We start from the raw sequence: 13061 nt of genomic DNA, 5'->3' as shown, positions 1-13061 counted from the left end.
CAATGCATTTGATATTTCTATCCCTTGGAAACGTTTAGCTGGAAAGACCAAAGAAACCAACTTACCCCTTTTTCCGTTATATATTGTCTTGTATTTTGGTTTAACTTTGTTGTTCTCAATCTCATCCGAGTCCTAGATTATCATACCAACCTTTATCCATAAAATATATTGGCCTAAAGTGGGCTAATTATGTAACATGGGATGGGCGTCGTAACAAACTAATTATATGGTTCATTCTAGTTTAGTTTTCTCATAGTTAATCGGGCCTATTAATAAAGATGGTTAACTGATAGTAAGGTTTGATATTTATGAATGGTTTTATGCCATTTTAAGTGGTTTTTCGGGAAATAATCGTAAAGAGCCAATAATTATAACATTGTCAATTTTCATTTACTCATTAAATTTTAGCCTCATCATCGGGTACCCATAGGCTAGTAGATATTTTGAGGTGTCTACAATAGTAAAGGAATCGAACTCAGCCCTTATCTTTGAACGGATGTGCTCCGAAACGAAGTGATCCCTCATCGCCCTCTTGAATTCTGCCTAAGGAATCACAGGTTGTCCCAGATTCCTATAGTATGCTCGAGCTCCTTTCCTCTCATTGTGCCACCATACCCCAGCCTCATCCCTTAGATAGAACGCAGCATGTTCTACCATAATCTCCGTCGGAAAATGAACCACCACCAACACACTCTCCATCTCCCGGTGCCAGTTGTCAAGCAGTTTAGTCTCACCGGTGCCCTCATAAGTATTAGGGTTAACGCGAGAAACGGTGGTGCGCATACGGGATGCATCCATCGGTTTCTCTTCCCCTTTCGCCATATTTTTGAGTGCCTCCATGAGCGCTTCTTGATGCTCAATCATCCTAGCCACCTCATCAAGGCTCATCTCCGAAGCCTATAGGTAAGCGGCTAATCTCATTTGCGGCATTTTGAGCTGATATAACCAAGACAAACGTAAGCATATAGCCTACGACTCAAAACAAATATCACATAATCCAAAGAGGTACTCGATCGAGTACGAGCTACTCGGTCGAGTATGATGACTACTCGGTCGAGTACTCTGACTCCAGTAGCTGATCATAAATACACATAACGCATACTCGGTCGAGTACCTTACGTACTCAGTCTAGTACGCCCCACTCGGTCGAGTACCTCCTCTACTCGGCCTGTTAGTTTAAGACCCTAATTAGACTCCTCTAATTATATTTAAATTACTAATTAATTTAATTTAAGGTGGTTTTAATAACATGCATGCATACTAGATGCTAAAATTAGTAAGATATAAGATGTGTTCCTTACATTGGTGATAAAATAGAAATATAAGGGCACAACAAAAGACTCCTTCCTTTGTTGTTCTTGAGCTTAGTTAAATAATGGATGATCTTCCTAGTACCCAACTTAGAGCACCTCCTTTAAGATACACCCAAAATTTGCCCAAACTCTTAGCATAAAATGACAAGTATTACTACTAAGAATCCCTTGAATATTATGTAATATTATTACTACTTAATAATTCTAGATGTATAATATATTTGGTGAATTTATTTTTATGTTATTTGATCAACAATTGATCAAAATTTAGATGGAAAAGATAAAGAAAATTTGGATTTCTTTTCTCCTTGTGATGACCGGCCACTATGGTCCTTCTTTTAGGATTTTTTTTTTCTATTCACCTATTTATTGTGTGAGTAGTGGGGTATATATAAGCATAAGAGAGGTGTATGATGTAATCAAATGACATCATCTAGTTAGGCATATTTTAGGCAAAAAATTACATGTGTATTACACATGGAATTTTCGGTGCATTTGGATCCTATTTGGGTCTTATTTCGACTTTTAATATTTGTCCACAAATGCTTATAAGACCTATATTTAATTATATTATATAATTAAATATTAATTTGATTATTTAACATTTAAATAAAACAAACTTGTGACTAATGTACACTTACCTTTTAAGTGACATTTCACCATCTTATCAATATAAAATGAGCCTTATAAAATCCTCTTAACTAATTTTACAACTTCTTGTAAACTTTATTAGCTAATTACCTCTGCCTCACAATATACACACATACCGTAATAATTTAGTAAATTAACTATTAATTACCAAATTCCGTATAACATTTATTAATCAATTATCATGTAATTGAATAATAAATTCCTTGGCCCGAGTTCGCAACTCGTCATCAAATAATAAATTCACTTGACTAAATAAAAGTCAATTTTATACAAGGGACTAATTAAATTGTATCCCATATAAATAATTAATTTTTCTATTTGGGCATCATTCTATAGGTGTGACCGAAAGGGATCAGTTGAACTCCACCGTCAAACGACAGTAACGTCTAACTCTAGTCAGCTGTGCGTTACAGATATACGTTGATCAACAGACGAGTATATTTATAGATACATCCCAAAAATATTCCATTAATGAGATTTATTAAGTAAGCGCATTATTGTGGAGGACACCTACTCCAACAATCTCCCACTTGTACGAAACAAGTTGTGCGTTACCGATTCTCTTGTCTGTTTTATCTCCCACTCAATGCAAAGCGTCTTTTAGGTCGTACTTAAATTTGATCTAAATCGTGAGTGGTTCCCTCAATCAGGAGAATAACTATCTGACCGAATAATCTACCATAGATCTCATCCGAGCGTGGCCACAATTTTCAGCAATATCTCCTCGAGTGGCCCTGAGATGTTCAAACCCTGATAAGGGTGGACAAATCCTATTGATTCATTTTCTTTGTTCAATCACAGATCACCATGACCCAGTAGATGCCCATCGGACTCCTTTTACGGCGCGACCTAGGACAAAAACCTAAAGCCAATCGGAAATTGTACTAACTTAGACAAACAGTCCCTAGTCTAAAGAATCGACTCAAAGGAATAGACAGAAGTCCTTGCCACGACCAAGCAACATGAGGACTCTAAAAAAAAATGGTCACTGTCTGACAGAGTGTCATAACAGTCTGCCTATGTAATCGACTAGTCATTTTAATGACCATATGGCTATCGAACCCGCCATCAATCGACTTACAATCTAGTCACTCCGAGACGTCACCTCATTAAGTAACTAGGGACAAAAATACAATGTAAATCTTGTTCACTTTAAGTAGGGTTCAACGTTGTCTCAACAACCTACTCGGAAAAACAAAGTATTAAAAATAAACAGAGTTATGAAAAACTCAAATGATAAATGCGATTATCATATATGTAAATAATGATACTCAATCCATTTATTACATATCGTATAATCTACAGTAATTCAGGTACACGTTTCAATCCCATTGAAAATACATGATAATTATGCTTAGCTTGCTATAATGACTTGGTTAAAGGATCAGCAATGTTATCATCGATCCCAACCTTACAAATCGCAACTTCCTTTCTATTAATATAAATCCCTAATTACCTGATACTTCCTGAGTATATGTCTAGACTTGTTGCTAGACTTGGGCTCCTTTGCTTGAAAAATAGCCCCACTATTATCACAGAAAATGTTGATAGGATGTGCGGCAGCGGGACCTACTCTTATCCCTTCCAAAAACTGCCAAATTCAAACAGCTTCCTTCGCAGCTTCTGACACTGCAAGATACTCAGCTTCTGTTGTAGAATCTGCAATCACACTCTGTTTGAAACTCTTTCAGCTAGTAGCACCACCATTCAACATAAATACGTAGCCAGATTGAGATTTTAAATCAACTCGATCAGTTTGAAAACTAGCGTCCGTGTAACCCTTAACACATAGCTCAGTATCTCCTCCAAACACTAAGAACCAATCCTTAGTCCTTCTCAAGTACTTAAGTATATTCTTCATGGCTATCCAGTGACTTTCACCTGGATCCTTTTGGTAACGACTCGTCATACTCAAAGCAGATGAGACGTCAGGACGATTACACATCATAGCGTACATGATTGATCCAACAACGGAAGCATAAGGGATCAATTTCATGTGTTCAATTTCTGCTGGCTCAGTAGGACTCTGTGACTTGCTCAAAGTGATCCCATGACCCATCGGTAGATGACCTCTCTTAGAGTTTGTCATTTTGAACCTATCAAGAATTTTATCTATATAAGCCTTTGACTTAATGCTAATATCATTTTGGATACCTAAGATGCGTTGTGCCTTTTCTAAGTCTTTCATTTGAAAATTTTTCCCAAGCCACTCTTTTACATAAGTAAGCATTGGTTTATCGTTTCCAATGAGCAATATGTGATCCACATATAAGACTAAGAAAACCACTTTGGTCCCACTAAACTTCATGTATAAACATGGTTCCTAGACACTTCGAGCGAAGCCATTCTGTTTAATCACATGATCAAAACAATGATTCCAACTCCTTGATGCTTGCTTAAGACCATAGATGGATCTCTTAAGTTTGCATACTTTCTTAGGATTGTTTGGATCAACAAAACCTTCAGTTTGTGTCATTTACACCTCCTCTGCTAGAAACTCATTCAAGAAGGCGGTTTTTACAACCATCTGCCAAATTTCATAGTCATGAAATGCAGCAACCGCTAAGATAATCCGAACAGACCTAAGGATAGCGACTGGCGCAAAGGTCTCGTCATAGTGAAGACCATAAACCTGAGTGAAACCATTTGCAACCAATCGTGCTTTGTAGACATCCTTTTGTCCATCCAAGCCGATTTTGATTTTAAAAATCCTTTTACAGTGAAGAGGTCAAACATCCTCAGGCAAATCAACCAGGTCCCATACCTGATTTTCGTGCATGGAGTCCATTTTCGATTGCATGGCCTCAAGCCATAATTTAGAGTTAGGACTAGAAATAGTTGCCTTGTAGGTAGTAGGTTCGTCACTTTTTAAAAGTAAGACATCATAGTCACCATCTTCCTCGATAATACTTATCTATATATTATCGTTGTTGATTTGATAGTAATGTGTAGCTAATTTCCTTTTGCTAAGGCTAGGGAATCCATGATTATGAAGGAAGAGTAATTGAATTATTAGGTTAATGCTTGTGTAGTCCTTGTTGCTAATCGTTGCACTTAAATGTATCTGTCTAATTGAGTCGACGCAATTAGGCATTTAAATCATAGTAAACCTTAACCTGGACCGGAAGGTTGGAAAGGGTGAGACTCGTAGCGAACATTAGGGCATCGTGGTGAGGGCGGAAGCTAAGCTATTTGTGCTTTAGGGCGAATTGAGACCGGAAGGAGATATTCACTGCCCCTTTGACCATACTTGCATTGACTTGAGACCTAGATTGCTTGACAGAATGATCATGGTGAACCGACTCTCTTAGCTGCTTTTTCCTTGTCTGCTTAATCTTTATTCTCCTGCCTTTTTCTCTTTCTCATTCTCATTAGTTTAGAACAACTCGATTAAAACCCCCCAAATCGGTTACCGTGACGAACTTAGACAAAGTTGACATTTTCCCATCTCCCTGTGGAGATCGACTCGACTTCCCTAGCTATATTAGTTAGAGACTGTTGGTTATTTTTGATAGGTATACGACTGCCCTGTCAAATTTTAGCGCCATTGCCGGGGAGGTGGCGCAATTTTGTTGCTTAATTTAAGTTTGTCTTTCGTCTCAGGGAATTTATTCCTTGAGACTGATCTCATTTTTGCAAAGTTTTTGATTAGTTGCAGGATATCTGTTCTAGAAAGAGAACATGGTCATACCTGTTCCAGTCTGTAAATTCTATCTGCCAGGATGCCGAATATAGTCAGCCATTCAGAGCCTAATGTGGATTCGCTCCCAAAGGTTTTTTATTACCCACTACTGAGTCGGGAACTTTTGGAATCCACCCATCTTACATACAGTTGGTCGAGAGAAATCTTTTCAGGGGGGTACCTGAGGAAGATCCATGCAGGCATATAGAGCTATTTACAGAGTATTGCTCTACCATTCCTCTTGTTGTTGGGGTGACATAGGACAAAGTGAAGGGAGTTCTCTTTCCCTTCTCTTTAGCTGATGATGCCCGGGAATGGTTGAGGGATTTAGATAGGGAAGCAGCCGGTGTGACCGACTGGAGTTCTCTTGCTTTGGCCTTTTACAGGCGATATTTTCCACCGCATCGCACTAATGCGTTGAAAGCTCAGATTACTTTATTTGAGCAATTGCCTACCGAAGACTTGGATGGGGCTTGGACTAGGTTCAAGAAGCTCGTCCGTTCTGTGCCTCATCACGGCTTCAAGCGCTGGTTCCTATGTACCCAATTTTACAACGGGTTATATCGAAATCATAGAGCTATCCTTGATAGTGTAGCTAAGGGGAGGTTCACGAAAAACGTGGAGGATGATCAAGGGTGGCGACTTATTAAGGAAATGGCCATCCATGTTGCCGAATATGGAAACCCCCGAGGAAGTGGGCAAGCTAACGAGTTGGTAGCAGCTGAAGTGGGAAGTCCTAGCAAAAGTCTAGGTAATGTGGAGATTACGGAGGCTATGGGTGAGCATGCACAAGTTTGTGCAATTACTGAACATGTGGAGATATGCGGTAGGTGCGGCATGGAGGGGCACGATGCCGTTGATTGTATGGTGAGGATAGAGCGAGTCCTTGCTTATCAGAAATACAAGCAGGGAGTTCCTTTTTCTCAATTATATGAAGAAATGACAAATGTTTCTATTCCTTCTACGCCACTGCTGCAGCCAGATCCCCCTTCTACAAACGAGGAAATTGCCGAACTGAAGTCCTTGATGTTAAACTTAACACGACAGTTTGGGGAGAAATGCAACAAGAATGAAACTGTCATAGTGGAGTTAAGAGAACATGTCGCGTAGTTAACACTCGCGAAAGACCAAGCTAATCATCCACTGACATGCGACCCAGTTAACACCATCAATCTCCGAAGTGGCCTTGCTTATGAGGGGACAAAAATACCAAATGATGGGGTTGTGACAGCTGATAATGCCCCGGAAGAAGAGTTAGACGAATTTGTGGACGATATCCCTGCTGTATATTGTCCCGGCACTCGATCGAGTGAAATTTTCCATCAAGATCATCGATCGAGTAAAAATACTACTCAATCGAGTGATCCTCAATTTGAAGAACTCGATCGACCAATAAATTCTACTCGATCGAACAGTTTAGCTGATGAAGTTACTCGATCGAGTGAAAATTGTACTCGATCGAGTAGGCCAGAAATTCAAGAGCTCGATCGAGTAATTTCCAAGATAAAACCACTCGATCGAGTGAAGAAAGGGATCGATCGAGTGCGAGAGCCAGCGGAGATCCTATTTTGACATCCAATTCCGCTACCGTGTCATCTTCCCCTAATGTGAAGACGTCACGAGTCGATAAAGGTAAAGAGAAAGTGCCGGGTCCACTCATTGCTACCAGGGTACCCTTCCCAAGTCGTCTGAAGGACGCGAAGGTCGAGCGGCAGTATGGTAAGTTTGTGGACGTTATGAAGAACCTCCAGGTAACTGTCCCTTTTACTGAGCTTATTACCCAGGTACCCACTTACGCTAAATTCATGAAAGATATTGTGACGCGTAAGAAAGAGCTAAGTGAATTTGAGACCGTTTCATTTTTGGAAGAGTCTAGTAATTTATTTTTAAATAAGGCTCCACCTAAAATGAAGGACCCAGGTAGCTTCTCTATTAATTGTGTTATAGGCAATGTAGTTATTGATAAGGCTCTTTGTGATTTAGGAGTCAGTGTCAGTGTCATGGCCCTATCTATCTACAAGAAATTGAATATGGGTCGTCTTAAATTGACTAATATTACCCTACAGATGGCTGATAGATCTGTTAGGAGACCCTTAGGTGTCTTAGAGGACGTGCCTGTGAAAATAGGCAAGTTCTTTATACCAGTAGATTTCATTGTTTTAGACATAGCTGAGGACACCCGGACCCCAATTATATTAGGAAGACCGTTCCTTTGTACAGCTGGGGCCATTATTGATGTCAAACAAGGGCGTTTGACTCTTGCAGTAGGGGATGGCGCGATTACTTTCAGTCTGCCTAGCACTTTAGCTCGGCCAATGATAGAGGACACATGTTATTCTGTCGATATTATTGACGAGTCTATTTATGACTTCTGGGCGGGTTCTTTTACTAAGGACCAACTAGAAGCTCTTATGCTTTTGGATGAGTGTGCAGATAACCCAGATGACGATGATGCTATGTTGGATTTGCTTAAGGATGATTTAGAGGAGCAGGAACTCACCGATGCTGAGGGAGAGCAAGTGGAACAGATGATCAGTACCCTTTGCTCCATTGAGGTAAAGGTGCCTGAGCGTAAACCTCTTCCCTCTCATCTAAAATATGTTTTCTTAGATGATACTGAGGAATATCCAGTCGTTGTTAATTCTAAGCTTGATAATGATCAGCTGACTTCTTTGTTAGCTGTACTTAAGAAAAACAGGAAAGCTTTGGGTTATTCCTTGGACGATATGAAGGGGATTAGTCCCGATATCTATATGCACATGATAGAGCTGGAGGAAGATCACAAACCTTGCAGACAGGGTTAGCACCGGCTAAACCAGAAGATGCAAGATGTGGTGATGGCTGAGGTAATGTAGCTGCTTGATGCAGGTATTATCTATTCTGTTGGTCATTCTAAGTGGGTGAGTCCAGTGCAGGTAGTCCCTAAGAAAGGAGGGACCACCGTGGTTACGAAAGACAAAAATGAATTAATACCTACTAGAGTAGTGACTGGATGGTGGATGTGTATAGACTACAGACAGCTGAATGCCGCCACCAAGAAATATCACTTTCCCCTTCCTTTTATTGATCAAATGGTAGAAAGGTTAGCTTCTCATAAGTTTTTCTGCTATCTAGACGGGTATTCAGGGTTCTTTCAGATCCCTATTCACCTAGATGATCAAGCTAAGGCTACTTTTACTTGTCCTCAGGGCGTGTTTGCTTATCGCAGGATGCCTTTTGGTTTATGTAATACCCCTACTACCTTTCAAAGGTGCATGATGGGGATATTTCCAGAGTCTATTATGGAAGTTTTCATGGACGATTTCAGTGTTTATGGAAGTGATTTTTCTAACTGTCTGTCTAACGTTGATAAAGTGTTGCAGCGCTGCATTGAGGTTAATCTCGTTCTTAACTGGGAGAAGTGCCATTTCATGGTCAACGAGGGAGTTGTCTTAGGGCACTTAGTTTCTGATAGGGGAATAGAAGTTGATAAAGCAAAAGTGGAAGTGATTCAGCAATTACCTCCTCCTGTTAATGTTAAGGGAGTGAGGAGTTTCCTTGGTCACGCCGGCTTTTATCGCCGGTTTATCAAGGATTTCTCAAAAATTTCTAAACCACTTACACAGCTGCTACTTAAGGATGCCCCTTTTGTATTTACTGACGAGTGTCTTTCTGCTTTTAACAAGTTAAAGCAGGCTTTGGTCTCTGCGCCGATCATACAGCCTCCCGACTGGGATCTGCCATTTGAGATAATGTGTGATGCCAGTGATTATGCACTAGGAGCGGTGCTAGTCCAACGGAAAGACAAAGCTTTAAATGCAATATACTATGCGAGCCGAACTCTGGATGAGGCTCAAGTGAAGTACATCACCACTGAAAAGGAGCTGCTAGCTGTAGTTTATGCCTTAGAAAAATTTCGTTCTTATTTGATTGGGTCAGAAGTTACTGTTTTTACCGACCATGCAGCTTTGAGGCATCTCCTTGCTAAGAAGGAGGCTAAACCACGGCTATTGATATGGATACTCCTTCTTCAGGAGTTTGACTTGCAGATTAAAGATAAGAAAGGAGCTAAGAACGTTGTTGCTGATCATCTGTCGCGACAAGAAGGGGATGATTCTTTACCTATTGATGAGTCTTTTCCTGATGATTCTTTATTTTATATATTATCGTCTATTGTTAACCAAGAGCCTTGGTATGCAGATATAGCTAATTACGATGTCAGTGGCAAGCTGCCGCCTGACCTTTCTCATTAGCAGAGGAAGCATTTTCTGTATATTGCTAAGCAGTATTTTTGGGATGATCCTTATTTGTTTAAGGAATGTGCAGACCGTCTCTACAGACGGTGTATTCCGCAGTGGGAGACCAAAGTGGTCCTGGAAGGCTGTCACTCCTCTTCCTATGGTGGTCACCACGGTCCATCGCGCACCGTGGCTAAGGTACTTCAGTCTGGTTTTTACTGGCCTTCTTTGTTTGCTGATGCTAAGTCTTTTGTTTCAGCTTGTGATGCCTACCAACGATCAGAGAGAATTTCAAAGAGACATGAGATACCACAAAATGGTATCTTAGAGATTGAGGTTTTCGATGTATGGGGCATTGATTTCCAAGGACCGTTCCCGTCTAGTAAAGGTAACAGGTACATTTTAGTAGCTGTAGATTATGTGTCGAAGTGGGTTAAGGCAATTGCCTCACCTCATTGTGATGCCATGACCGTGATAAAAATGTTTAACAAGGTCTTATTTCCCCGATTTGGTTTCCCTAGGGTTGTCATTAGTGATGGAGGAATGCACTTTAAAGAAAAGAAACTAACTTCCATTCTGTCTAAAGTTGGTGTTCAACACCGGCGTGGTTTGAGGTATCATCCCCAAACTAGTGGTCAAGGGTAGGTCTTTAATCGCGAGCTTAAAGAGATCTTGTCTAAAGTAGTTTCTAAATCACGGAAGGACTGGAGTCTTAAATTGGAAGACACATTATGGGCCTACAGAACTGCCTTTAAGACACCGATTGGTGCATCACCTTATCGGTTAGTTTATGGGAAATCATGTCATTTATCTGTTGAGTTGGAATGTAAGGCTTGGTGGGCAATTCGTGAGCTTAACTTTGATCCTAAGTTGTGTGGTCAGAATCGTCTTTTGCAGCTAGATGAATTGGAAGAGTTTAGGCTCAATGCCTATGATAGCTCACGCATTTACAAGGAAAAGACGAAGAGATGGCATGACAAAATAATTCTACCTCGGGAATTTCATGTTGGGCAAAAGGTGTTGCTGTTTAATGCCCAACTGCGATTATTTACCAGCAAGCTGAAGTCCAGGTGGAGTGGTCCTTATACAGTGACAACTGTTACTAAATTTGGATCCGTTGAACTAGAAAGCCCCGAGGAAAATCGGTTCAAGGTGAATGGGCAGTATGTGAAGCATTATACCGAGGCAAATGAAGCAGAAAATCGTGTTGAAGTCCTGTACTTCGACGAGCTTGACGCGCCAATTAATTGATGCCAGAAGAGGTCGTGCGGGACCTCTTAAACCTGCGCTCTCCGGGAGGCAACACGGACTGTTTTGTTGTACTTTTATTGAACTTTTTCCTTCACATTTAGCTTTTTGTTGAACTTTAAACGCTGTTTTATACACCCTTTGTATTTCCCTTGCTCTTTACTCGTGTTTTCCAGGTGCAATTTACTCGATCGAGTAGTTTTTCTACTCGATTGAGAACATTTGAGTTGAGAATCACTCGATCGAGTAATATATGTACTCAATCGACAAGCTGCAAATTCACGCACACTCGATCGAGTAATAATTTCACTCGATCGAGCCCTTTTGACACCAATTCACTCGATCGAGCTGTTCCAAGCTACTCGATCGAGTTGTTTTGTCTTCCAACTACTTCTTTTCGTCTGTTGAGCTACTGCTAGGTTTCCTTTGACCTCCCATATTCATGGTCGGTTTGGGGAGGTCCCTCTTCATGACGTTTTGTAAGTTTTCCGACTCCACTTATCCTTTTCTCCTTAGTTTGCATTTCTTTCCCTATTTTTGGTACAATGAGGGCATTGTACGATTTGGTTTGGGGAGGTATGCATCCATATCTATGTCTGCATGTTTTCTTGCATTTCTGTTTGCACGTTTATTTACTTCCGCATGCATTATCGTTCTTAAATTTAAAAATTCACAAAATTTTCAAAAATTTTCACGTTTAATTTCAGTCGGAACGTTTGAACTTTGACGCTACATTGAATCCTTACCTCTGCCTTGCATATTCTTGACATTTAGTTGGCATGATAATGTGCATGATCTACGAGTTTTTGTTTCTCTTTTATCTGAACGAATAGACTTGACTCATATATTGGCAAGCTACATTACATTCTGAGGTTAGAGCTGTAAAAACTGGTGACATTCATGACCGGTTTCATTTAGGATGTGAGTAGTACTCTCTGTAAAGCATGTAACATTAATTTGCATAAGCATGAGTCTAGTCTTCTTAATACCTGTATGCATTCGATCTGTGGATGGTGACACATGTTAGGAGAGGCAGTTCCCTTTATTTAATTCTACCCATGAGCCTCACATAGCCAAATTGCCCTTTTTGTCCTACTAGCTGCAAACTATAATCTTTCCTACCCTAGCCAAGCTAGTGATGAGTAGCTGTTTGGAATGCTTCACTGCAGTCTGGTTATATATCTGATTTCAGAAATTGGTGGAAGAATCGAAGAGAATGAAAAGAAGGAAATGCTGAAAGAAAATGAATGAAAAATAAAAAAAAGAATGAAAAGAAAAAAAATTGGAAATATGAAAGAAGAGTTGAAAGAAAGAAAAATCATATGCGAAAGACGAAAAAATTGTATGGATGATTTTCAATCCCATGGCCTATTTATATTTTATGGGGAGTTGACAAGTTTATGGTGTATTGTGAGTTGTGTGCATTGAATTTGTACCGTTCTGTATTATTATATTGAGTATGAAGTTGGGATGCAGTTTCATAGTTTGGATCCGTGCTGCTAGTTTGGCTACTAACTCAACATATCCAAATTCATCTTAGCCCCTTCTTACCCATTACCTCACTTACCCAAATATAAGTCCTCGGCATGTGTCTTGGTCATAGGTATGGTTGGAATGCGTATGTACGGTTGTAGAGACTTTATTCATGTTAACTGCATGCATGTTCTTATAGGCCGAGTTAGGTGAGTGTCTTTACTTCATTCTATCTTTGACGTATATACTCACCTGGTGCCTGAATTTGAGTAATGAGAGACCCGTGAGAGTCCGATATCTTTGAGTCTTGCAAGGTCGACGGTTCAGTAAGTTTGAAACATTGATTTAACTCGGTTGCACTTATCATTTGCCACTTTGTTAGTTGTTGCATTAAATTGGTTTTGGTGGATGATTTGTAGCTGATGCGTTGGTCCCGTTCCACTGTTTTTTCTTAGTAGCATTCATAGTTTGCTTGGG

The 13061-nt window shown here is 40.1% G+C and overlaps 1 long non-coding RNA gene across 1 annotated transcript; it reads right to left on the bottom strand.

Annotated features, from left to right (window-relative positions):
• Positions 1-309: 309 nt before the first annotated feature.
• Positions 310-1671, bottom strand: LOC141633395 (uncharacterized). Its single transcript, XR_012538176.1, has 2 exons — positions 1302-1671; positions 310-936 (listed from the first exon to the last, which is right to left on the bottom strand). It is a non-coding gene; the product is annotated as an uncharacterized LOC141633395 (long non-coding RNA).
• Positions 1672-13061: the final 11390 nt, after the last annotated feature.

This window comes from Silene latifolia, chromosome Y (assembly GCF_048544455.1).
Source record: "Silene latifolia isolate original U9 population chromosome Y, ASM4854445v1, whole genome shotgun sequence".
Taxonomy (NCBI): domain Eukaryota; kingdom Viridiplantae; phylum Streptophyta; class Magnoliopsida; order Caryophyllales; family Caryophyllaceae; genus Silene; species Silene latifolia.
This window is presented reverse-complemented; position numbering and strand designations above follow the sequence as displayed.